The 25,268-nt window shown below is 39.3% G+C and overlaps 1 non-coding gene across 1 annotated transcript; it reads right to left on the bottom strand.

The window, feature by feature from the left end:
- Positions 1 to 14,366: 14,366 nt before the first annotated feature.
- On the bottom strand, positions 14,367 to 14,438 carry TRNAS-GGA (transfer RNA serine (anticodon GGA)). Its single transcript has one exon. It is a non-coding gene; the product is annotated as a tRNA-Ser (tRNA).
- Positions 14,439 to 25,268: the final 10,830 nt, after the last annotated feature.

Genomic DNA, 25,268 nt, shown 5'->3' with positions numbered 1-25,268 from the left:
GATAAAATGTATAAAGCTGCTGTGGATTGAAAGTACGTGTCAGTATGTCTCCCTGAAACATGTTTGAGTATTGGCACTGCAACCCCCAGTGCAGCTGCTTCTGCAGACAGCTTCAGAGAACACCGTCAAGGCTAAATGAAGTCAAAAGGGTGTGGCCCTGATAAAATTTGATGGCATTTTGAGTGCAGCACTTTCACAGTATCATCTTTTTAGGATTTGAAATAGCTCAGCTGGAATTCCATCACCTCCACTAACTTTGTTCGTAGTGATGCTTCCTAAGATCCACTTGAGTTTACTCCTCAGGATGTCTGGCTCTAGGTGAGCGATCACACCATCGTGGTTATCTGGGTCATTAAGATCTTTTTTGTATAGTTCTTCTCTGTATTCTTGCCACCTCTTTTTAATGTATTCTGCTTCTGTTAGCTCCATACCATTTCTGTCCTTAATTGTGCCCGTCTTTGCATGAAATGTTTGCTCGATATCTCTAATTTTCTTGAGGAGGTCTCTAGTCTTTCCTATTCTATTTTTCTTCTATTTTTTTGCATTGATCACTTAAGAAGGCTTTCTTTTCTCTCCTTGCTATTCTTTGGGTTCGCTTAAGTGTATCTTCCCTTTTCTTCTTTGACTTTCACTTCTCTTCTTTTCCGGGCTATCTGTAAGGCCTCCTCAGGCAATCATTTTGCCTTTTTGCACTTCTTTTTCTTTGGAACTCTGCATTCAAACGGGTATATCTTTCCATTTCTTCTTTGCCTTTCGCTTCTCTTCTTTTCATAGCTTTTTGTAAGGCCTCCTCAGACAATATTTTTACATTTCTTTTTCTTGGGAATGGTCTTGATCACAACCTACTGTATAATGTCACAAATCTCCATCCATAGTTGTTCAGACACTCTGTCTATCAGATCTGATCCCTTGAAGGTATTTATCATTTCTAGTGTATAATCATAAGGGATTTGATTTAGGTCATACCTGAATGGCCTAGTGGTTTTCCCTACTTTTTCCAATTTAAATCTGAATTTTGCAATAAGGAGGAGTTTGTGATCTGAGCCACAGTCAGATCCTGGTCTTGATTTTCCTGACTATATAGAGGGTCTCTGTCTTCAGCTGCAAAGAATATAAACAATCTGGTTTTGGTATTGGCCACCTGGTGATGTCCATGTGTAGAGTCACCCCTTGTGTTGTTGGAAGAGGGTGTTTGCTATGACCAGTGCGTTCTCTTGGCAAAACTCTGTTAACCTCTGCCCTGTTTCATTTTGTACTCCAAGGCCAAACTTGCCTGTCACTCCAGGTATCTCTTGATATCAGGTTCTTCTTATCAGGTGGCCAAAGTATTGCTCTAATACCCTGGTGAATGCCCCGTGGATTTTTGATCTCAAATGTTGATAAAAAAAATAACTAAAGGTGTTATTGGGGTTTCAGTAGGTCACTCAAATTTAATTGTCATTGTGCAACACTTCCAGACATGATCATTTTTTATTATATCTATCTTGCAACACAAATACCTTAAGTAGTAAGGTGTTAGTATCTTATGTGCATGCATACATGCTAAGTTGCTTCAGTCATGTCTGACTCTTTGTGACCCAATGGACTATAGCCCACCAGGCTTCTCTGTCCATGGGATTCTTCAAGCAGGAATACTGGAGTGGGTTGCTGTGCCCTCCTCTAGTATCATATAATGTCTAGCTAAGAGATAATGAGACTCTTTAATGATCATGGAGGAACTGTGTATTGAAATTATACTAATCTCCTTCATTATAAGCCATATGTTTATTTAAATGATGTTTTCTAGTAACTACATGTTATTTGCTTGTTATGAAATTTAAAAATTTATGATAATATTCCAAAGTAAGTAAAAGTGAAAAATGAAGTTGCTCAGTTGTGTCCAACTCTTTGTGACCCCATGAACTGTAGCCTATCAGGCTCCTCTGTCCATGGGATTTTCCAGGCAATAGTACTGGAGTGGATTGCCATTTCCTTCTCCAGGGGATCTTCCCGACCCAGGGATTGAACCTGGGTCTCCTACATTGTAGACAGATGCTTTACCATCTGAGCCACCAGGGAAGTCCTAAAGTAAGTAAATATGACAAGAAAAATTGCTTGAAAGTGAATTAGAATAAGGTAATATATTAAAAAAACCATAAAACCTACGTCTTTTTTCTTTTATTGTTCTTTATTTCATTGCTTTATGTTTAAAAGTAAAGGGATACACCTAAGTTGTTTAGGAAACCAATGAAAAGCAATAAAGTATTACAAAGAAATGTGAAATTCTGAGGAGTAGCTGCTGCTGCTGCTAAGTCGCTTCAGTCGTGTCCGACTCCGTGCGACCCTATAGACGGTAGCCCACCAGGCTCTGCCGTCCTTGGGATTCTCCAGGCAAGAACACTGGATTGGGTTCCCATTTACTTCTCCAATGCATGAAGGTGAAAAGTGAAAGTGAAGTCGCTCAGTCGTGTCCGACTCTTAGCGACCCCATGGACTGCAGCCTACCAGGCTCCTCCGTCCATGGGATTTTCCAGGCAAAAGTACTGGAGTGGGGTGCCATTGCCTTCTCTGGAGGAGTAGCTAATATACCAATACAAGGAAAACAGCTCTCAGGGGTGTTCATTGTCAGTGAACCAGCCAACTTGTTATCTTGATATACTTTTTGTTTACCACATTTTTGAACTGCTGTTACACAGGTCCAGGAAGGAAAGATTTTTCTATCTCCTGGGTCAAGTCATTTTAATGTTTTGAAAAATTCCCATGTTAGTTGCCCAGTTGTATCTGGCTCTTTGGGACCCCATGGACTGTATCCCATCAGGCTTCTCTGTCCATGGAATTTTCCAGGCAAGAATGTTGGAATATTCCAATTTCCAATATTCCAACATTGGTTTTCCATTTACTCCTCCAGGGGATCTTACTGACCCAGAGTTTAAACCTGAGTCTCCTGCATTACAGACAGATTCTTTACCACTGTGCCACATGGGAAGTCCTGGTTCTCAATTGGGGAATCCATCTGTGGTCTCCTGTGTGACAGGCAGGGATACTTGTACTGATAGAAATTACACTTTCCTGTAACTTTACAACTAATCCTGACTTTTCCCCTATGGAGCTACATAAGATATAGCTACAAACCATATTTGCAGATTTTTCCCAATATTTGATCAAATAAAGTTATTAAACATTCAATCTCTAAACAGGAATAAATACATTGTAATGTTCTGGAGAGATAGTGTGCTCATAGTTTATTGAAATATATAGGAAACAATAATTGAAGCAATGACATTATCAGACAAAGAGTTTCCTGAATTCACTGAAGTCACTTAATGTTTAGTTGGCCTTCTACATTACTGCCATGGGCATGGGGGGAGGGCGGGAAGGACTTCGGCATAAGGCAGGCAGTTGCAAGCTCAAGAACGTGGGATTGATGGGTGGCTGGTAGGATAAAATCTTCATCTTGTAGTTTATTTTAACCAGAGGGTGAAGAAGCAAACACTGAAAATGGCTTGAGGCTTTCAGAGCTATTTTTCTTTAACCTATAATGATATTTTGTGCCCAAAATAATATCTTTCTACTGGCTTGCTGTTTTACATTGAGACTAGAGGAATGATTTTCACTTTATGACAGGGAAAAAAGCAGTGTTAAGCTATTTGCAAAACTGATGATCTAAAAGGGACCTGAACAGTATGAAAACTCCATTGAAATTTATGCTTTCCCTGGCAAAGTTTGCAGAATGGGTCAAATATAAACATTTTTCCTTTGTGTTAAATTTTTTGTACATGGTTCTGGACTATGTCTATATTTTCAACCCACTGGACATTCAATTTGGCTAACATATATTTATTGGGTACTGAATGTATACGAGGCCCTTTGTTGGCTGTGAATAATCATTATGTAATTGCAGTCCTTGTCCTCAGGAAGCTCACAGTAAGGTGAGAGAAACAGACCGGTAACTGAAAAAAAAATATGAATGTCACAGACACAGTTGTGAATAGGAGTACTGAGCCCTGAACTCTGCAAGAATATGAACAAAGGGCATCTCTCCCAGTCTTGGAAGATCAGAGAAAGAGCCTCAAGGAAATGCTGTCTGAATGAGACCTGAATAAGGAAAAAAGGTAACTAAAAGTAAGTGAGGTAGAGGATGTGGATGGGTCTACAAATAAAACAGAGGCGTTCAGTGTGGCTGAAGCACATGTATAAAAGTATCAAAGCAGGGTGAGATAAAATTATTAGGCTGGAAACATGAACAGAAGCCATATCATAAAATATTCATGTTGGGTTAAAACCAATGAAGTATAAAATGCAAACGATTCTCATTCATATTCTTTGATTTCAGATTACATTCCTGTCCTATGTTTGGTCACCACATGACACTATAAAATTCAATAAGTATTTGAATGGATGAATAGCTGTTGAACATTGACTCTATTGTTTCCCTAGTCAATTCTTTTTCTTACCACTGGTCTTATTTCTTCTTCTCAAATAGTGCTCAGGTAAAGATCAATACTTTCTCATCTTAAAAATAGTTCAGTTCAGTTCAGTTCAGTTCAGCCGCTCAGTCATGTCCGACTCTTTGCAACCCCATGAGCCGCAACACGCCATGCCTCCCTGTCCATCACCAACTCCCGGAGTCCACCCAAACCCATGTCCATTAAGTCGGTGATGCCATCAAAACAGTTAGGTAATCATTAAAAAAGCATATTATTTGTCCTTAGAAAGCCTGCATTTTAGTAGGGAATACAGACATGCTGATAATTCTAGCAGCTTCCATTCTAACTAGGACTGAGGAGACCAATAAATCCACAAACCAACCAAACAAACAAAATCACTAGAATAATCAGATAAACAGGAAGAAGAATGAGTAGGAGAAAGAAAGAAGAGAAGAGATGAAGGAGAAACAAACTTGCTGGAAGACAGGCATGTAACTTTGATAGGAACCCTCAGCCCAGGATACCAGAAGAGCATACAATGGAATTTCACCTTGGAAGAACAAGGAAAAAATCCTGAGGAAATGATGCCAAAGCTCAAGACTAAAGTGGGCACAGGGTCTTGGAGAGAAGTGATGCTCATTTAGTCAAGCTCAACAGTTGTGTTAATTTTTTTTCATTTGTGGCATTTGCCGATTCTTGGCTTGAAAGGAGGAAGTAGACATAAGACACAATGCTGAGAGTGCTGGTAAGAAAGAGAATCCAGTCAATATTTAAGCAGCTTTATGGAGCCAGGGAAACAGAACTTAGAGCACAGAGTCAACATGATGAAGAAAACCTGGTCAATACTCTAGAAACTTATTTGGAACCCCTGCAGAAGTACACTGTTGGAGCAAGGAGGAAGAGGTAGAATCAGCCTAACAGTGTGCACTCCTGCCTTGAAACTGCTAGGCCCCTGATTAGATTGAGGTAATCTACCCAGTACTTACAGGAAAGTAGGAAAAATACTTATAAAGAAACCAACATTTTCTAGAAATTCTATAATTTTTCAAACATTCTATAAAAATTAATAAGCAAACCAAGAAAAAACCCCAGGTCAAAAACCCCAACAAAGTCCTTCTGTAGAGCATCAATATCTTATGTGTGTGTGCTCAGTCATGTCTGACTCTTTGTGACCCTATGGACTGTAAGCCAGCATGCTCCTCTGTCCACAGGATTTTTCAGGCAAGAATACTGGAATGGGTTGCCATTTCCTCCTTCAGAGGAATCTTCCTGACCCAGGGATCGAACTCACATCTCCTGTATCTCTTGCACTGTAAGCAAATTCTTTCTACTGAGCCATTGGGAAAGCCTATAATAGAAAAAAAATATGAAAAAGATATACATACATGTATAACTAGATCAATGTTGTGAAACTAACATAACGTTGTAAATTAACTATAACTTCAATTAAATAAAAAGAAAGGTCAAGATACTAAGCAAAAAATACAACATGCCGGGTTTTAAAGTAATCAGATAACTTTAAAATAACTGTGGTTAATATGCTCAAACAATAGAGAAGATTCTGGAAGCTTTCACTGAAGAACTGAAATTTATAAAATCTAATTGAATGGAAAGACAAAGCACAATAATCAAAAATTTGAATGTAATGGATAAATTTAACAGGAAATTAGACTCAAGAGAAGATGAATAAAACTGAAAATAGATTAATAGAAAATATTCAGCAGAAGTACATAGAGAAAAATGGATGGAGTATACTTAAAAATTGCACAATAATGTATGAAATGAAGTGAAAGTCACTCAGTTGTGTCCAACTGTTTGTGACTCCAAGAACTATACAGTCCATGGAATTCTCCAGGCCAGAATACTGGAGTGGGTAACCTTTCCCTTCTCCAGGGGGTCTTCCTAACCCAGGGATCGAACCCAGGTCTCCTGCATTGCAGGCAGATTTTTACTAGCTGACCCACAATATAGGGCATGTAAATAAAAATCCCAGAATGGGAGAAAGGATGATGCAGAAGCAATATTTAAATGGATAATAAATAATAATTTTCCCAAATTTATCAAAAATATTGATCCACAATTTCAAGAAACACTATGGACCCATACAAAATAAATACAAAGAAAACCACACCTAAGAACATCACAGTAAAATTGCTGAATACCAAAGGAAAGAATATGTTCCTATGTGGTAAAGGAGGCATATCACTTTTAAAAATAAACTATAAGTTCTAGATAATTATTTTCTTAATAATGGAAGTAAGAAGACAATAAAATGTTGTTAAGGAGAATAACAACAAAATGTTAACCTAAACATTTTTGCACAGAGAAAACTCCCTCCACAAGAGATTATAAAAAGACCTTTCCAGAAAAACAAAAATTGAGAAAAAACTAACAAAAACGCTTATCAGTAGACTCAATAAAGGAAAAAATAAAGAGAATTTTTAAGGCAAAAGGAAAATTGTCCCAGATGGAAACACAGAAATTCATAAAATCATAGAGAAAAATGGAAAAGATTTGTGGGTAAATATAATGTTAATTTTACAAAATAAAAACAGTTTATTGTGGAGTTTAGCATATATGTAGGCTTACAGTACATTTCAAGTAAATCACAAAAGTTCAAAGTTAAAAGAGTCTATGTTCTGACATTAGCTGGGATATCCTATATATACTAATTTCTCTAGAATCTAATAAATCAGGAAACATATTAATCTCTAGGAACACTAAAAGAATAGTAAAAAATATATATATAACTAAGAGACTATTAGATTGGTAATTTTATTATGAAATGATAAAAATATTTGATTAATCTAAAGCAAATCCTGGTGACAGATAGTAAAGAATCTGCCTACAATTCAGGAGACCTGGGTTCAATCCTTAGGTCAGGAAAATTCCCTGGAGGAGGGCATGACAACCTACTCTAGTATTCTTGGCTGGAGAATTCCATGGACAGAGAAGCCCAGTGGACTACAATCCATGGGGTCACTACTCAGATACATCTGAGCCACTTTCACTTGAAAGCAAGTCAAGTAAGGAGAAAAACAGAAAATTATATATATGAGTGGAACAAATGTTAAAAAAGTAGTAAGATGGTAGATATCAATCTAAATATATCAGTAATTACAGTAATTATTATGGGCAAAACACAGACATATGTTTGTCAGGTTAAATACCTAAGGTTGCCAGATTTATCAAGTGAAAGTACAGGGCATTCATGTAAATTTGCATTTCAGGTAAATAATAAATAATGCTTTAGTATAGTATGTCCCATGCAATATTTGGAACATCTTTATATTAAAACATCATTTGTTTTATATCTGAAATTTAACTTCACTGAGCATAATGTATTTATCTGGAAACCCAAGGTGCACCCTTATAACTGATAACATTATCAGTCCCGCTGGAGAAAGTGACTTCTGGCAGAAGGACTCCCTAACCTCAGAATTAGAAAGAATTACCTATCCACAGCACTAATCCAGGCAGGCCTCCCCACTGCAAATTCAAAGCCTGTACTGAGAAAAGCACAAATTTAAACCCAAGTAGATACTGATATCAGAGAAGGCAATGGCACCCCACTCCAGTATTTTTACCTGGAGGATCCCATGGGGTGGAGGAGGCTGGTATGCTGCAGTCCACTGGGTCGCTGAGTTGGACACGACTGAGTGACTTCACTTTCACTTTTCACTTTTAACTTCCATGCATTGGAGAAGGAAATGGCAACCCACTCCAGTGTTCTTGGCTGGAGAATCCCAGGGATGGGGGAGCTTGGTGGGCTGCCGTCTATGGGGTCACACAGAGTCGGACACAACTGAAGTGACTTAGCAGTAGCAGTAGATATTGATATTAAAAGAGAAAATTTAAATATAATAAAAGATACAAAAGATTGAATAATAAAATGCAAAACGATGTAAACTATGAGAACACTTAGCAAAAGAAGCATAGCTTAGCTGTTTTATTATAATTTTAGGCCAAGTATAAAAACTGTTGCTGTCTAGTCAACTAAGTCATGTCCAACTCTGTGACTCCATGGACTGTAGCCCACCATGGGATTTCCCAGGCAAGAATACTGGAATGGAACGCCATTTCCTCCTCTAGGGGATCTTCCCAACCCAGGGATTGAACTCGGGTCTCCTGCATTAGCTTGTGAATTTTTCGAGCCAGCAGGGAAACCCCAAGTAAAGAAATAGATGCATATTTCTATCAAAAGTCATACACAATATTAATCTTAAAGTTTTCTTCATTATATTCTAAAGCTTAAAATAACTCCAATAATCTTTGGTTAAAAAAATCCCGTAAATTGTGATATGTTATACAATGGAATGCACTTCCTGGGTCCCTTAGTGGTAAAGAATCTGCCTACAATTCAGGAGATCTGGGTTCAATCCCTGGGTCTGAAAGATCCCCTGGAGAAGGAAATGACAACCCACTCCAGCATTCTTGCCTGGGAAATCCCAAGGACAGAGGAGCCTGATGGGCTATAGTCCATGGGATCACAAAAGTGCTGAACATGACTTAGCGACTAAAACAAAGAGCAAAAATAATACAATGGAATATTATACAGAAGTGAGAAAAAATATTGCCTTGCACAAGTACTTGGATAAATATTACAAACAAGATTTTGGATGAGTAATAAGATAAATGAATACACATTGTGTAATTCTGTTTATATAAAATCTGACAAAAAGACAGAAATAACATGTAGAAGTAAAATAATCACAACCTAAAAGTAGACGTTTATTTTACTGGTGAGAATGTTAGGACTTCAAGCCCGGGAGGTATCTCAGGTAGCCCTGAGAGATTGCAATGAGGAGGTGGGAGAGGCAGTCAGGCTATATACAAGTTTGCAACAAAGTGAGCAGGCAGTCTGAACACCAAAGATTTATGCTAACTAAGGAAAACCAGATATCAAGTTAAGGAATTTAGCACTCTTTTATGTATTGGAATGTGCAAGGGTCTGGAATTATTCATTTCTTTCATATGCATCTCAGTTTTCTGGGGCCAGAATCTTGTCTTTCTGATTTCTTATATTCTTCCCCCATCCCCAAGCCTCTCAGCAATCACCATGGGTAGGGGCAACATCTGCTGGATTGCAGGCATTTTATTCCCTTTTGGGAGCCCTCATTTACATTTGGAAGCTGAAATCACTGATGGCTCTTACATCCTTGCTTGTTGATATAGCAGGAGATATTCCATCTCACAAAGTCAAGATAGTAATTTGAGGAGAAGTTTGTGATTTATAATGGGGCAAAGAGAGGGCTGCTGGTAATATGTTTTTTGTCTGCATAGTGACTGAATAAATGTTTCTCTTGTGAAAATTCATCAAGGAATGTGCTTCTGATTTTGTACCTTTAAGTATATTATAGTTCAATAAAGTGTTATATGAAGTATACACCAATATCTTACACACTAGGATATCTGATGTGCTAAATATAAAGTGTCAAACTTAAAATAGCCAGTTGTTTTTTTCTTAAGAGAAAGCAAAATGAATGTATTTGGGGATAGCAGATGAATTACCCTTTAGGACAAGGAACTTACAGTGAACCATAGGCAAAGGAGAGGAGCTTTCTTTCACAGAGGAAAGAGGAGGAAGTTGAGGGGGACTGTTTTGAACGAAGTTCACTGGAGAAGTGTGGGAGTTCAGGATGGTGGGGACTCTCATTGGCTGAATGGCAGTTTCTCACTGAATGACTGTTTTGGGGCAAGGGGAAAATTTTTTTTCCTCTTGCTGAGGTCTGTGAATTGTTTCCAGATGGGATCCTCAAGTGAAGGTCAGTGGTAGTGCGTGGGAGCTCCTCCTTCAATGGTGAATGGAAACTGATCCTTAATTAGCTTCTGATATTCCATTGTTAGTGTATAATTGATTCTGTGTATAAATTTTGTCCCCTGAGACTTTACTACATTCATTAATCAGTGCTAGTAATCAATGAATATAATAAAGGTAGGAGGAGCAAGGGATGACAGAGGATAAGACAGTTGGATGACATCACTGACTCAATGGACATGAGTTTGAGCAAGCTCCAGGAGATGGACAATGTGAAGGACAAGGAAGCCTTGTGTGCTGTAGCCCATGGGGTTGCAAAGAGTCATACATGACTGAGTGACTGAATAACAACAACAAAGGGCTAGTAATTTTCTGGTGACATTTTTAAGATTTTCTGTATAAAGACTCATGTCATCTGGAAATAGAGTTTTTCTTCTTCTTTTCCAATCTGGATTCCTTTTATTTCTTTTTCTTCTCCAGTTGTTGTGCCTTGGACAAAAACCAAAATGATGTTGAATAATAGTGGTGAGAGTGGGCACCCTTGTCTTGTTCCTGATTTTAGAGGAAATGCTTTCAGTTTTTCGCCATTGAGGATAATGTTTGATTTGGGTTTGTCATATATGGCCTTTATTATGTTGAGATATGTTCCTTCTATGCCTACTTTCTGGAGAGTTTTTGAATTTTTTCAAAAGCTTTATCTATATCTAGAGAGATGATCATATGGTTTTTATCTTTCAGTTTATTAATATGATTATCACATTGATTAATTTGAGTATATTGAAGAATCCTTGCATCTCTGGAATAAAACCTGCTTAATCATGACGTATGATCTTTTTAATGTGTTGTTGGATTCTGTTTGCTAGGATTTTGTTGAGTATTTTTGCATCTACGTTCATCGTAATATTGGTATGTAATTTTCCTTTTTTGTGGCATCTTTGTCTGGTTTTGATATTAAGGTGATCCTGGCCTTATAGAATGAGTTTGGGAGTTTGCTTTCCTCTGCAATTTTCTGAAAAATTTGAGTAGGGATTGTGTTAGCTTTTCTCTAAACTTTTGGTGGAATTCGCCTGTGAAGCCATCTAACACTAGGCTTTTGTTTGCTGGAAGATTTTTCATTAGTTTTGATCTGTGTTTGTAATTGGTCTCTTCATATTTTCTATTTCTTCTTGGCTCAGTTTTGAAAGGCTACATTTTTCTAAAAATTTATTCATTTCTTCCAGGTTGTCATTTTGTTTACATATCATTGCTCATAGTAGTCTCTTATGATCCTTTGTATTTCTGTGTTGTCTGTTGTAACTTTTTTTTTATTTCTAATTTTACTGATTTGAAACATCTCTCTTTTTCTTAATAAATCTGGCTGACAGTTTGTCAGTTTTATTTACTGAAAGAACCAGTTTTTAGTTTTATTGATCTTTGCTGTAGTCCCCTTCACTTCTTTTTCATTTATTTCTGTTCTGATCTTTATGATTTCTTTCCCTCTACTAAATTTTGGGCTTTTAGTTCCTTTTTATTGTTGCTGTAAGTGTAAATTTAGGTTGTTCACTTGGTGTCTGTCTTGTTTCTTGAGGTAGGTTTGTATTGCTATAAACTTTCTTCTTGGCACTGTTTTTACTGCATCCCATAGGTTTTGAGCTGTCATGTTTTCATTGTCATTTGTTTCTAGACATATTTTGATTTCCTTTTTAATTTCCTCAGATTCTATTGGCTATTCACTAGTGCATTACATAGCCTCCACATGCTTGTGTTTTTTAGTTTTCTTTTTCCTTGTAGTTGATATCTAATCTTATAGCATTGTGGTCCAAAAAGGTGCTTGAAAAGATTTCAATTTTTAGTATTTACCAAGGCTTGATTTATGGTCCAAGATGTAATCTATCCTGGAGTATATTTCATGTGCACTTGAAAAAAAAGTGAAATCTATTGTTTTTGGATGAAATGCCCTGTAGTTGTTAATTAGGTCCAAATGGTCCGATGTACCATTTAAAGCTTATGTTTCTGAACTAATTTTCTGTCTGGTTGATTTGTCCATTGGTATGAGTGCTATATTAAAATCTCCCGCTCTTATTGTGCTACTGTTGATTTCCCCTTTAATATTTGTTAGCAGTTGCCTTATGTACTGAGGTGTTCCTATGTTGTGAAAGTTGCTCAGTCATGTCCAACTGTTTGTGACCCCAGGACTATAGAGTCCATGGAATTCTCCAGGCCAGAATACTGCAGTGGGTAGCCTTTCCCTTCTCCAGGGGATCTTTCCAACCCAGGAATCAAACCAGGGGTCTCCTGCATTGCAGGTAGATCCTTTACCAACTGAGTTATCAAGGGAATTCCTCCTCCTATGTTGGGTATACATATGTATATATATATATTTCTAATTATTATATCTTCTTGTTGGCTTGATCCCTTGATCATTATGTATTGTCCTTTGTCTCTGTAATGGTATTTATTTTATCTGATATGAGTATTGCTACTCCTGCTTTATTATGATTTTCATTTGCAAGGAATACCACTTTCCAGCCCCTCACTGTCAGTCTGTACGTGTCCCTAAGCTTGAGGTGGGTTTCTTGTAGACAACATATATAAGGGTCTTGTTTTTGTATTCGTTCAGCCAATTTGTATCTTTTGGTTGGAGCATTTAGCCCATTTACATTTAAGGTAATTATTGATAAGTATGAATTTACTACCATTCACTTCATTGTTTTAGGTTTGCTTTAATAAGCCTTTCCTTTTTGTGTTTCCTGTCTATAAAAGTTCCTTTAGCATTTGTTGAAGAGCTGGTTTGGCGGTGCTGAATTCTCTTAACTTTTGCTTACCTGTAAAGCTTTTGATTTCTCTTTTGAATCTGAATGAGGTCCTTGCTGGATAGAATAATCTTGTTTGTAGAATTTTCCCTTTCATCACTTTAAGTATATCCTGATATTCCCTTCTGGTTGCAGAGTTTCTTTTGAAATACCAGCTGATAGCCTTATTGGTATCCCCTTGTATTTTTTTTTTTTATGCTTTTCCCTTGATGCTTTTAATATTTGTTCTCTGTGTTTAGTTTTTGTTAATTTAATTAATATGTGTCTTAGTGTGTTTCTCCTTGGGTTTATCCTGTATGGGACTCTCTGTGTTTCCTGGACCTGAGCCACTATTTCCCTCCCATTTTAGGGACATGTTCTATTATAATCTCCTCAAATATTTTCTTATGACATTTGCTTTCGTCTTCTTCTGGGACACCTATGATTCAAATGTTACACCATTTACTGTTGTCCCAGAGGTCTCTGAGTCTGTCCTCATTTCTGCTTATGTTTTTTTCCCTTTATTCTGCTCTGCTTCAGTTTCTACCATTGTATAGAAGATACCATTGTATCTTCCAGCTTATTTATCCATTCTTCTGATTCAGTTATTCTACTGCTGGTTCCCTCTAGTGTATTTTTAATCTCATTTAGTGTGTTGTTCTTTGCTGATTGTTTAGTCTTTAATTCTTCTGTGTCCTTATTAAACATTTCTTGCATCATCTTGATCTGTGCCTCTGGCCTATTTATCTGTGCCTCCATTTTGTTTTGAAGATTTTGAATGATCTTTACTATCATTACTCTGAATTCTCTTTCAGGTAGACTACCTATTTCCTCCTCATTGTTTGGTCTTGTTTTTTTTTTTTTTTTTTTTTTACCATATTCCTTTATTTGCTGCATATTTCTTGTCTTTTCATTTTGTTTAATTTACTATATTTGGAACCTCCTTTCTGCAGGCTGGAAGGTCATCAGTTCAGTTCAGTTCAGTCACTTAGTCAACTGTGTCTGACTCTTTGTGATCCCTTGGACTGCAGCATGCCAGGCTTCCCTGTCCATCACCAACTCCCAGAGCTTGCTCGAACTAATGCCCGTCGAGTCAGTGATGCCATCCAACCATCTCATCCTCTGTCATCCCCTTCTCCTCCTGCATTCAATCTTCCCCAGCATCAGGGTCTTTTCCAATGAGTCAGTTCTTCACATCAAGTGGCCAAAGTATTGGAGCTTCAGCTTCAGCACCAGTCCTATGGAACTAGGATACGATAGTCCTATCAGAACTATGTAGCTATTGAAGGTCCTAAGTAAGTAAGGTAAAGTTGCTCAGTCGTGTCTGACTCTTTGTGACCCCATGGACTGTAGCCTACCAGGCTCCTCCATCCATGGGATTCTCGAGGCAAGAGTACTGGAGTGGGTTGCCATTTCCTTCTCCAGGGAATCTTCCCAACCCAGGGATTGAACCTGGGTCTCCCGCATTCCAGGCAGACGCTTTAACCTCTGAGCCACCAGGGAAGCCCATTGAAGGTCCTAGCTCCTCTTAATTGTGAAGTCTGTGGTGCAGTTGAACTAGCGCCTTTTAAAGGTTTCCTGGTTGGGGAAGGGAGTGGGCTTGTGCCTGTGTTTTGGTGGATGGAGCTGAATCTAGTCACTGTGTAGGGCAGTGCTGTGTCGTGTAATGTGTTTTGGGGTATCTGTGGGTTTGGTATGACTTTTGGCAGTCTGCCTACCAATGTGGAGGTTTGTGCTCCTGCTTTGCTGAAGGATTGGCATGGGGTGTCCTGCACTGGAGCTTACTGGCTCTTGGCTGGAGCTTGGTCTCATCTATTACATGGTCCTGGAGTTGAGTCTCCTACCTCTGGGATTCAGGCCCAGCCTCTTAGAGTAATATCAAGACTTCTCAGGCAATACAGCACAGAAGAGAAAACTCCCATATTAATGGTGAAACAACTCAACAGCCAAGAACACCTAGAGAGATTCACAGGCTTATATAGAGAACAGAAGAAGAAAAGGAGAAGAAGGGATGAGAAGGTGACTAGGAAGAGTGAAAAGAGAAGAGAGCAATCAAGGCAATAATCAAACCCTTAAGTGAAAAATTTGACTCTCAAAGGTACAAAATTGAATACAAAAGATTGAAAATAAAAAATAAGAAACCTAGAAAAAACAGACTCTCAAAAATACAAAATAAAAAAAAAAACATTGAATAGAAAATATATAGAATTTATTTTTAAAATAATGTATTTTAAAGATAAAAGTAAGTTATAAAAATAAAATTAAAGAAATAATAAAGAACCCTATTAGATAATATGAGAAAAAAAGGGAGGACAGTATTTTAAAAATAAAAAAATATGGGTGGGGAGTATATATAGAGTGGTAGTGAGAGGGACGTCTGAGTGATTCCTCTGTTTTCCTGCTCCAGTATTACTGCCTATTCAGAAAGTCTTCCAATATATCTAGGAAGCTCTCTGGACCTGTTATGGGCAGTGTGGAGTCAGTTCAGACTCAGTTCTTCCCTTGCTCCAGCTTGTAATTTCTCTTAAAGTCTACATTTGACTCTAAAGTGCATAGCCTCAGATTAATTGTGGGAATTTAAACTGCTGCACTTGTCACTGTTCTTTCTTTTGCTCATGCTTTTGCTTTGATTTTTGCCCCAACTCTCCTTGAAAGTCTCTTTCCAGTGTCTGATCTCTGCCCTGACATAGGAGATAAAAGTGGCTTCTTCTTCGGGCTCACTTGCTCAGTTGCCCTGTAGAGAGGGAGGAATACTGAAAATACCCTGGAGTGTGTGGGGAGTGCTTGCTGTGGCTGGGCCACATGGAGGTTCACCTCAGCCTGAGGTGAGTTATGTGTTTCCAAAGAGGAGTTGGACCCAGACTGTGACACTTTTGACAGTGCTAAGCCGCTAAAAATCCCAGGAAGACGTAGGTAGCAATCCATGGATTTTCATAGCTTGGCAGTAGTCACCATCTCTTGAGCTGACTGTACTGGCACCTTGCCTTCTGCTGCTGACAATCATGTGCCTGCTTCCCAGACTGTCTCTGGGGCCATAGACCATAGCCAGCTTGCCCCGTTTTGGTAGTCACTAGAGTATGGTCCTTCGTTCTGTGGGCATAAGCAGACTTAGAGTACTGTGCTAGGGCCTTCCCATGGAATGTTCTTTTGTTTCTCTGGTGGCCCAATGGATTTTCCTGTTTTTTTTTTTTTTTTTTTCCATATTATCTTCATAGCAGTTAGCCCCAGTCCTCTCCCTGAGGACCAGCCCCTGAAGCCTAAGCCTCCACACCCAGCCCCCACTCGCTGCAGGTGAATGTGAGTATGTGAGCCAATTTCTTAGCTGGAAATTGCTGTTTGGCACAATCTCTGTAGTGAATTTTCTCTGCTTTGCCTCGTGCTTTCCTCTGAGGATCCAAAGTTCCCTGCTGATCCCACCTGTGAGGGGGTTTCTTATTGTTTAGAAATTCTCCTACTTTGTGACTTCCTCGCTGGGACAAGGGTCCCCATTCTGAAATCCTTTGTCTTTATCTTTTGTTCTACTTCATTCCGAGGAGATTGGTTTGCCCTTCTGGACTTCTGGGGTCCTCTGACAGTGTTCAGAAGATATCATGTGGGAATTGTTCCACATACAGATGATTTTTGGTATATTTGTGGGGGAGAAGGTGGTGTCATCTTATTCCTCCACCATTCTGAAGCCATCTCCCTCCATTGTATACTCTTGCCTCCGTTGTCAAAGATAAGGTACCCATAGGTGAGTGAGTTTATCTCTGGACTTTCTGCCTTATTCCATTGGTCTATATTCCTGCTTTTTTTTCTTTTACCAGCACCCATACTGCCTTGATAACTTTAGCTTTGTAGTATATTCTGAAGTCAGAAAGATTTATTCTTTCAGCTCCATTTTTCTTTCTCAAGATTGCTTTGGCTATTCAGGGTCTTTTGTGTTTCCATACACAATGTGAAAATTTTTCTTCTTGCTCTCTGAAAAATGCCATTGGTAATTTGATAGGGGTTATTAATGTGAAGAACTGACTCATTTGAAAAGACCCTGATGCTGGAAAAGATTGAGGGTGGGAAAAGAAGGGGATGGCAGAGGATGAGATCATTGGATGGCATCACCCACTCAATGGACATGAATTTGAGTAGGCTCTGGGAGTTGGTGATGGACAGGGAAGCCTGGTATGCTGCAGTCCATGGGGTTGCAAAGAGTTGGACACAACTGAGCTACTGGACTGAAATGAACTGAACTGATGTTCCTACTGGCATTTTCCAAATTGTTTGTAGTTTGATTTTGTAGATATTTTTCTTCTCTTGTATATCATGACTATATAAGTCAATTTAACATTTGTTGTAATGCTGGTTTGGTGGTAGTAAATCCTTAACTTTTGCTTATTTGAAAAGCTTTTGATTTCTCCATCAATTTTGAATGAGGTCCTTAGTCAGGTAGAGTAATCTTGGTTGTAGATTTTTACCTTTCAGTACTTTAAATATATCCTGCTATTCCCTTCTGGCCTGCAGAATTTCTGCTGAAAGATCAGCTTTTAAACGCAAGGCCTTTCCCTTGTATGCTACGTGTTGCTTTTCCCTTGCTTCTTTTAATATTCTTTCTTTGTGTTTAATCTTTGTTAACTTGATTAGTAGGAGTCTTGGTGTGTTTCTCCTTGGGTTTATCCTGTATGGGACTCTTTGCACCTCTTGGACTTGATCGACTATTTCCTTTTCCATGTTGGGGAAATTTTCAGCTATAATCTCTTCAAAATTTTTCTCATACCCTTGCTTTTTTCTCTTCTGGGACTCCTATAATTCGAATGTTGGTGCATTTGATGTTGTCCCCAAGGTCTCTGAGATTGTCTTCAGTTCTTTTCATTCTTTTTACTTTATTCTCCTCTTCAGAAGTTATTTCCACTGACTCCTTCTTTTATGTTCCAGGTCACCGATTCATTCTTCTACTTCAGGTATTCTGCTATTGATTCTTTGTAGAGTATCCTTAATTTCAGTAATTGTATTGTATTTGTTCTTTAATTGCCCTAGGTGTTTCTTAATTGATTCTTGCATTTTCTCCATTCTGCTTTCAATGTTTTGATCATCTTTATTATCATTATTCTGAATTCTTTTTCAGGTAGTTTTCCTATTTCCTCTTCATTTATTTGGACTTCTATGTTTCTAGTTTGTTCCTTTATTTGTGCAGTATTTCTCTACCTTTTCATTATATTTTTAAACTTATTGTGTTTGAGGTCTCCTTTATCCAGGCCTCAAGGTTGAATTCTTTGTTCCTTTTGATTTCTGCCCTGCTAAGGTTGGTGCAGTTGTTTGTGTAAGCTTAGTATGGGGTGAGATTTATGCTGAGTTTTGTTTGTTTGCTTGTTTATCCTCTGATGGGCAAGGCTGAATATGGTGGTAATCCTGTCTGTCGATGATTCAGTTACATTGCTGTTTTGTTTGTTGTTGTTTGGATGAGGTGTCCTGCATAGGGTGCTCCTGGTGGTTGGGGAATGCCAGGTCTTGTATTCAAGTGGTTTCCTTTGTGGGAGTTTTCACTATTTGATACTTCCCCCTACGGTTAGATCTCTGGTAGTCTAGGGTCTTGGAGTCAGTGATCCCACTTCAAACGCTCAGGACTTGATCTCTGGTCAGGAATGAGGATTCCACAAGTGGTCTGTTATGATATTAAGTGAGATTAAAACAAATACCCATAAACGAGAAACCAAAGATGAACCCCAGACGAATGACAGTTACAAAATCAGGCAACTTATAATTAAAATAATGGAATATACACATATACATAAATATCCATAAGCAAAATCAAAACTGTCCAATAAAGTACAAGCGATTGACCCAGAGAACAAAGGAAGCCAAAAATTATATCTACCAGTTATGAACAAAACTAACTGAAGCACAAGCTGGAAAGCAAAGCTAAAGCAAGGTGCCAAGTGGCACCTTTTTCAGGTAGTTTCAAGTGGGTACCAAGTGCCAATAGCACCGTTGCCAAGTGCCAATGAAAACAAAACTAGCAAATATGTTGAGAAGAAAGGAGAGAAAGGAAAGAAAGAATAGATATGCAAAGCTAAAGAGAGGTAGATAAAGAAGATTTATATACATTAAAGATTAACTGCAAGGGGAGAACAGTAGGAAAAACAAAGAAAGGAATAAATGTAGAAAAATAATGATAGGTCTATAAAAATTATAATTAAAAAGAAAAAAGAAAAGAAAAAAGGGAAGGGGAATGAAAAAAAAAAAAAAAAAAGGAGAACTCCACAGAACTGCAAAAGCCCCACATAGAGGAAAGTTTTATAGCGACAATAAAAAGTGTGATTGAGGAAAAAAAAAAAAACTCAAAAGCTTAATTAGACTTCATAGTGGCAATAAAACCGACAACTGCAACAGAGGGAGTAAAAAAAGAGAAAAGAAAATAAGAATCCAAGAAACTACAGAACAAGTCAAAACAAGAATAAAATAAATGTTTTTCTTGAGTCACTGTTGTCAGGATCCTTCTCTCGCTGGGAGTCATAGTCCACGTCATCTCCCTAGGATGCCCTCCAACACCGTACTGATATTTGGACCTACTGTTGGGTCGGCTTGGATTCTAATCTGGTCCTACTCCTGTGTATTCTTGCCTCCAGTGTCCATAGCTATCAGAACTAGTGCATGTGCTCTTGTGGGAGCGCTCAATGTCCTTTTATATATTCTGTAGACACAGAGTCTGCCTAGTTGATTGTGCAGGCTTAATCTGCAGCTTGTACAGCTGGTGGCAAGGTTTTGGGTTTTCTTCCTTTGCTGCACTACCCCTGAGTTTCGATTGTGGTTTTATTTCTACCTCTGCATGTGGGCTGTCCACTGGGGTTTGCTCCTGAGGCTGTTGTGGAGCACTTGGGCCTGCCCCAGTGAGGGCCAGGTTCAGAGGTGGTGCAGCTCCTTGGGTCACAGAGGTTCTGGCAGCACCAGGTACTCAAGGGAATGGGCCATGAAGGGAGTAGGAAATATAGTGCTCTAGAAGGGTATGGCAGCCAGTATTTGCCAACATACGCCAGTATTCTTGCCTGGAGAACCTCCCTGATAGAGATGCCTGGCAGGCCACAGTCCACAGAGTCACAAAGAGTTGGACATGACCAAAGCAACCCCACAGCAACATTTTTTTGCCTGTGGCAGCTCTGCCCCTGTGAGGGTTGAGTGTGAAGATGGTGTAGCTGCTTGGGTCATGAGGACCCTGGAGGTACTGAAAGGTTGTTGTTGAATCACTCAAAGACACCAGGATTCTTGGCCCCCGGAGGAGAAGAATTCAATCCGGGGCCAGAGACGAGGCTTGATCACTCAGAGATTTTGTGTAATAAAGTTTTATTAAAGCATAAAGGAGATAGAGAAAGCTTCTGACATAGGCATCAGAAGGGGGTAGAAAGAGTACCCCCCTGCTAGTCTTCAGCTGGATGTTATATAGTCACTAGCAGTCTGTTAATGAAAGAAAAGAATGTCTTAAAACTCAGAATGACACCAGGCCCCTCACCCATAAGATGCATTTTGGGATAATCTTGGCACCAAATGGTTCATCCTGGGCCATAAAATGATTAACTCGAATCTTGAAGAAGGGCAGATCACCATACAAATAGTTCCATTTACATAGATTAGAGGAACAGTATCTGAGTATAACATCCTGGTTTGTCAAGTAGGTTCTGAGCCAAGAGGCGGAACCAACTTGAAAACAGTTTGGGGTAAATGCATAGTACATTCAGAGAAGGCAATGGCACCCCACTCCAATACTCCTGCCTGGAAAATCCCATGGACGGAGAAGCCTGGAAGGCTGCAGTCCATGGGGTCGCTGAGGGTCGGACACGACTGAGCAACTTCACTTTCAATTTTCACTTTCACGCATTGGAGAAGGAAATGGCAACCCACTCCAGTGTTCTTGCCTGGAGAATCCCAGGGATGGGGGAGCCTGGTTGGCTGCTGTCTATGGGGTCACACAGAGTTGGACACGACTGAAGTGACTTAGCAGCAGCAGCATAGTACATTAGCATAGTTTAAGACAAACATTTCCATAAGAAAAGGGCATTGGTTATCTTTAGGTTTGAGAATAGTTAACTTCAGGTGAAACCAGGTGTCATTATGCCAACACAGTATTTTACGAGAAACCTCCTTTTAAATTTGTATAGAGAAGGAAAAAATATCGCTGGTATGTTTCCGGCTGCCGCTTAAGAGAGATAAAAATGTCTGACACTTGCAGGCTATTTCCTCCGTTTGGAGACCCCTGACCTTCCTGCCTGTTACCCTCTCAGTACCAAGCATGCAGGGACACAGACCGCCTCAGCCACAGGAGTTATGGCCCTATCACAGTCTTTTTTTCTGAGCCTCTGGTCACTGGCGATCAGAAGGCCTCTTTGGCTAGTCTTTCTCCACAGCTCCGCCTGTGCAAGCACTTCGAGGGCTCTCTTGCCTGGGGTCCTTCTCTGCTGTTCATCATGTCAGGCACATAGAGGGGCCCCTCTGGCTGACTTCCTACTCTGTAGATCAGTGCCTCAGGTACCTAAAGGGGCTCCCTGGGTGGGGTCCTACTCTGTAGTTCAGTGTGTCAGGTGTTTGATGGGCCAATCTCTCTATCGTTCAGCCACCGGGTGCTGGCATGTGGGAAGAGAGAGGTTATGGTGATGGCTCCACCCCATACACGTGATTCAGCAGTATCACCTTGCTTCCATGGCTGCCTGGCTTTCCTCCACAGGCATTTCCCACCACAATCTCTTTCCTCATGTCCCTTTGGTCTGGCTCTCTGCAGTCAATAGCATCCCTCACCCTGGGATTGTTCCACAATCCCTAAGCTCCAGCTCCCAGCCACTGCACCTTCTAGGGGACCTGCATCCCTGTCCAGGCTATGTATAATTGTGGCAAGGTCTGTCTAATTCTCATTCCATTTAGGCTGCCACAGATTAGCTGTTTTAGCCTTAAATGTTTCTCCTCTGACTCAGACAATTGCCCCAGTGTAGGGATCTGACCCCCTCCTTCAGTCCCCCAATCCTCTGAGGGCAGGTCCAGTTCTAGCAACGCTCCTGTTTTTCCCCCTAGTCCCTTCATCCTACCGAGTTTTGCTTGGTTCTGTATATTTTTTCCCGCTGATCAGGTACTCCTGTTCGCTCTCAGCTGGTGTTCTTCCTGCATGCACTTTTGTGTCTGAACGCGCATTCCTGATGTATCCGTGGAGAGAGATGTACTCCATGTCCACCTACTCCTCCGCCATCTTGTTCTCTTGTTGGAATATTTTTGATTACAATTTTGATTTCCTTGCTTGTGATTGGTCTGTTCAGATTATGTATTTATTCCTGGTTCATTTTTGGAATGTTATACTTTTCCAAGAATTTGTCCATTTCTTCCAAGTTGTCCATTTTACTGGCATATAGTTGCTCATAGTTGTCTCTTATGATCTTTTGTATTTCTGTGTTGTCTGTTGTGATTCTTCCATTTTCATTTCTAATTTTATTGATCTGATTCTTCTCCTTTTTTTCCTTGATGAGTCAGGCTAATGGTTTGTCTATTTTATTTCTATTCTCAAAGAAGCAGCTTTTAGTTTTGTAGATCTTTGCTATAGTCTCCTTTGTTTCTTTTTCACTTATTTCTGCACTGATTTTTATGATTTCTTTCCTTCTACTAACTTTGAGGTTTTTCTGTTCTTCCTTCTCTAGTGGCTTTAAGTGTAAAGTTAGGTTGGTCATTTAATGTTTCTCTTATTTCTTGAGGTAGGCTTGTATTGCTATAAAGCTCTCTCTTAGCATTGCTCTTACTGAATCCCATTGGTTTTGGGTTATTTTGTTTTCATTTTCACTTGTTTCTATGCATATTTTGATTTCTTCTGTGATCTGTTGGTTGTTCAGAAGCATGTTGCTTAGTCTCCAAATGTATGTGTTTTTTACAGTTTTCCCCCTGTAGTTGATATCTAATCTTACTGCATTGTGATTAGAAAAGATGCTTGAAATGATTTAATTTTTTTTTTTTTTTTATTTACTAGGGCTAGATTTAATGTTCTGTGTGCATTTGAGAAAAAGGTGCAGCCCATTGTTTTTGGCTGAAATGCCCTATAGATATTAATTAGGTCTAACTGGTCCACTGTACTAATTAAAGCTTGTGTTTCTTTGCTAATTTTCTGTTCGGTTGATCTATCCATTGGTGTGAGTGTGGTATTGAAGTCCCCCACTATTATTGTTACTGTTAATTTCCCCTTTCGTACTTGTTAGCATTTGCATTACATATTGGGCTTCCCTTGTAGCTCAGCTGGTAAAGAATCTGCCTGCAATGAAGGAGACGTGGGTTCAGTCCTTGGGTTGGGAAGATCCCCTGGAGAAGGGAAAGGCTACCCATTTCAGTGCTCTGGCCTAGAGAATTACATTGACTATATAGTCCATGGGGTCACAAAGAGTCAGGCATGACTGAGCCACTTTCATTTCACTACATATTGAGGCGCTCCTATGTTGGGTGCATATATGTTGTTAATTGTTGCATCTTCTTTGATTGTTTCCTTGATTATTATGTGGTGTCCTACTTTGGCTCTTGTCATGGTCATTTCAAAGTCTATTTTATCTGATATGAATATTGTATTCCTGCTTTCTTTTTGTCTCTATTTACATGAAATATCCTTTCTTTGCCCCTCCCTTTCAGTTTGTATGTGTCCCTAGGTTTAAGGTGGGTCACTTGTAGAGAGCATATAGAGGGGTCTTTTTTTGTATCCATTTGGTCAGAATTTGTCTTTTGGTTGGAGCATTTAACCCATTTACACTTAAGGTAATTATTGATAAATATGAGAGTCCCTTGGACTGCAAGGAGATCCAACCAGTCCATTCTAAAGGAGATCAGTCCTGGGTGTTCTTTGGAAGGAATGATGTGAAAGCTGAAACTCCAGTACTTTGGCCATCTCATGTGAAGAGTTGACTCACTGGAAAAGACTCTGATGCTGGGAGGGATTTGGGACAGGAGGAAAAGGGGACGACAGAGGATGAGATGGCTGGATGGCATCACTGACTCGATGGACGTGAGTTTGAGTGAACTCCAGGAGTTGGTGATGGACAGGGAGGCCTGGCGTGCTGCAATTCATGGGGTCTCAAAGAATTGGACACGACTGAGCAACTGAACTGAACTGAACTGAATGAACCCATTACCATTTACTCTGTTGCTTTGGATTCATTTTTATAACCCTTTTCTGTGTTTCCTGTCTAGAGAAGATCCTTTAGCATTTGTTGAAGAGCTGGTTTGGTAGTGCTGAATTCTCTCAGCTTTTGCTTGTCTGTAAAGCCTTTGATTTCTCCTTCATATCTGGATGAGATCCTTGCTAGTTATAGTAATCTTGGTTTTAGGTTTTTCTCTTTCATCACTTCATGTATGTCTTGCTATTCCCTTCTGGCTTGAAGAATTTCTATTGAAAGATCAGCTGTTATCCTTATGAGGATCCCCTTGTGTATTGTTTGTTGCTTTCCCCTTGTTGCTTTTAATAATTGCCCTTTGTGTTTAATTTTTGTTAGGTAGATTAATATGTGTCTTGGGGTGTGTCACCTTGGGTTTATCCTGTTTGGGACTCTCTCGGTTTATTGGACTTGGGTGGCTATTTCCTTCCCCATTTTAGGGAAGTTTTTGATAATTATCTCCTCCAGTATTTTCTTATGCCCTTTCTTTTTGTCTTCTTTTTCTGGGACACCTATGTTTCAAATGTTGGGGAGTTTAAAATTGTCCCAGAGGTATGTGAGATTGTCTTCTTTTTTTTTTTTTTACTATTTTTTTCTTCTCTGCTTCATTTCCACCATTCTATCTTCCACCTCACTTATCCTCTCTTTTGCCTCAGTTATTCTACTGTTGGCTTTCTCCAGAGTGTTTTTAATCTCAGTTATTTCATTGTTCATTATTGATTGACTCTTCTTTACTTCTTCTAGGTCCTTGAATCTTCTCAATCCTTCTTTTAGGTCCATTTCTTGCATCTTCTCAATCATGGTCTCTAGTCTATTTATCTGTAACTCCATTTTATTTTCAGGACTTTGGGTCATCTTTACTATCATTATTCTGAATTATTTTTCAAGTGGACTCCCTATCTCCTCCTATTTTGTTTGGTTTGGTGGGTTTGAACCATGAACTTCCAGATGTTCAAGCTGGTTTTAGAAAAGACAGAGGAACCAGAGATCAAACTGCTAACATTCGCTGGATCATGGAAAAAGCAAGAGAGTTCCAGAAAAACATCTATTTCTGCTTTATTGACTATGCCAAAACCTTTGGCTGTGTGGATCACAATAAACTGTGGAAAATTCTGAAAGAGACGGGAATACCAGGCCACCTGACCTGCCTCTTGAGAAACCTGTATGCAGGTCAGGACGCAACAGTTAGAACTGGACATGGAAC

Source organism: Capricornis sumatraensis, unplaced genomic scaffold, assembly GCF_032405125.1.
Source record: "Capricornis sumatraensis isolate serow.1 unplaced genomic scaffold, serow.2 scaffold1, whole genome shotgun sequence".
NCBI lineage: Eukaryota > Metazoa > Chordata > Mammalia > Artiodactyla > Bovidae > Capricornis > Capricornis sumatraensis.
Note: the sequence above shows the minus strand (reverse complement) of the source record. Positions and strands in the feature narration are given on the sequence as shown.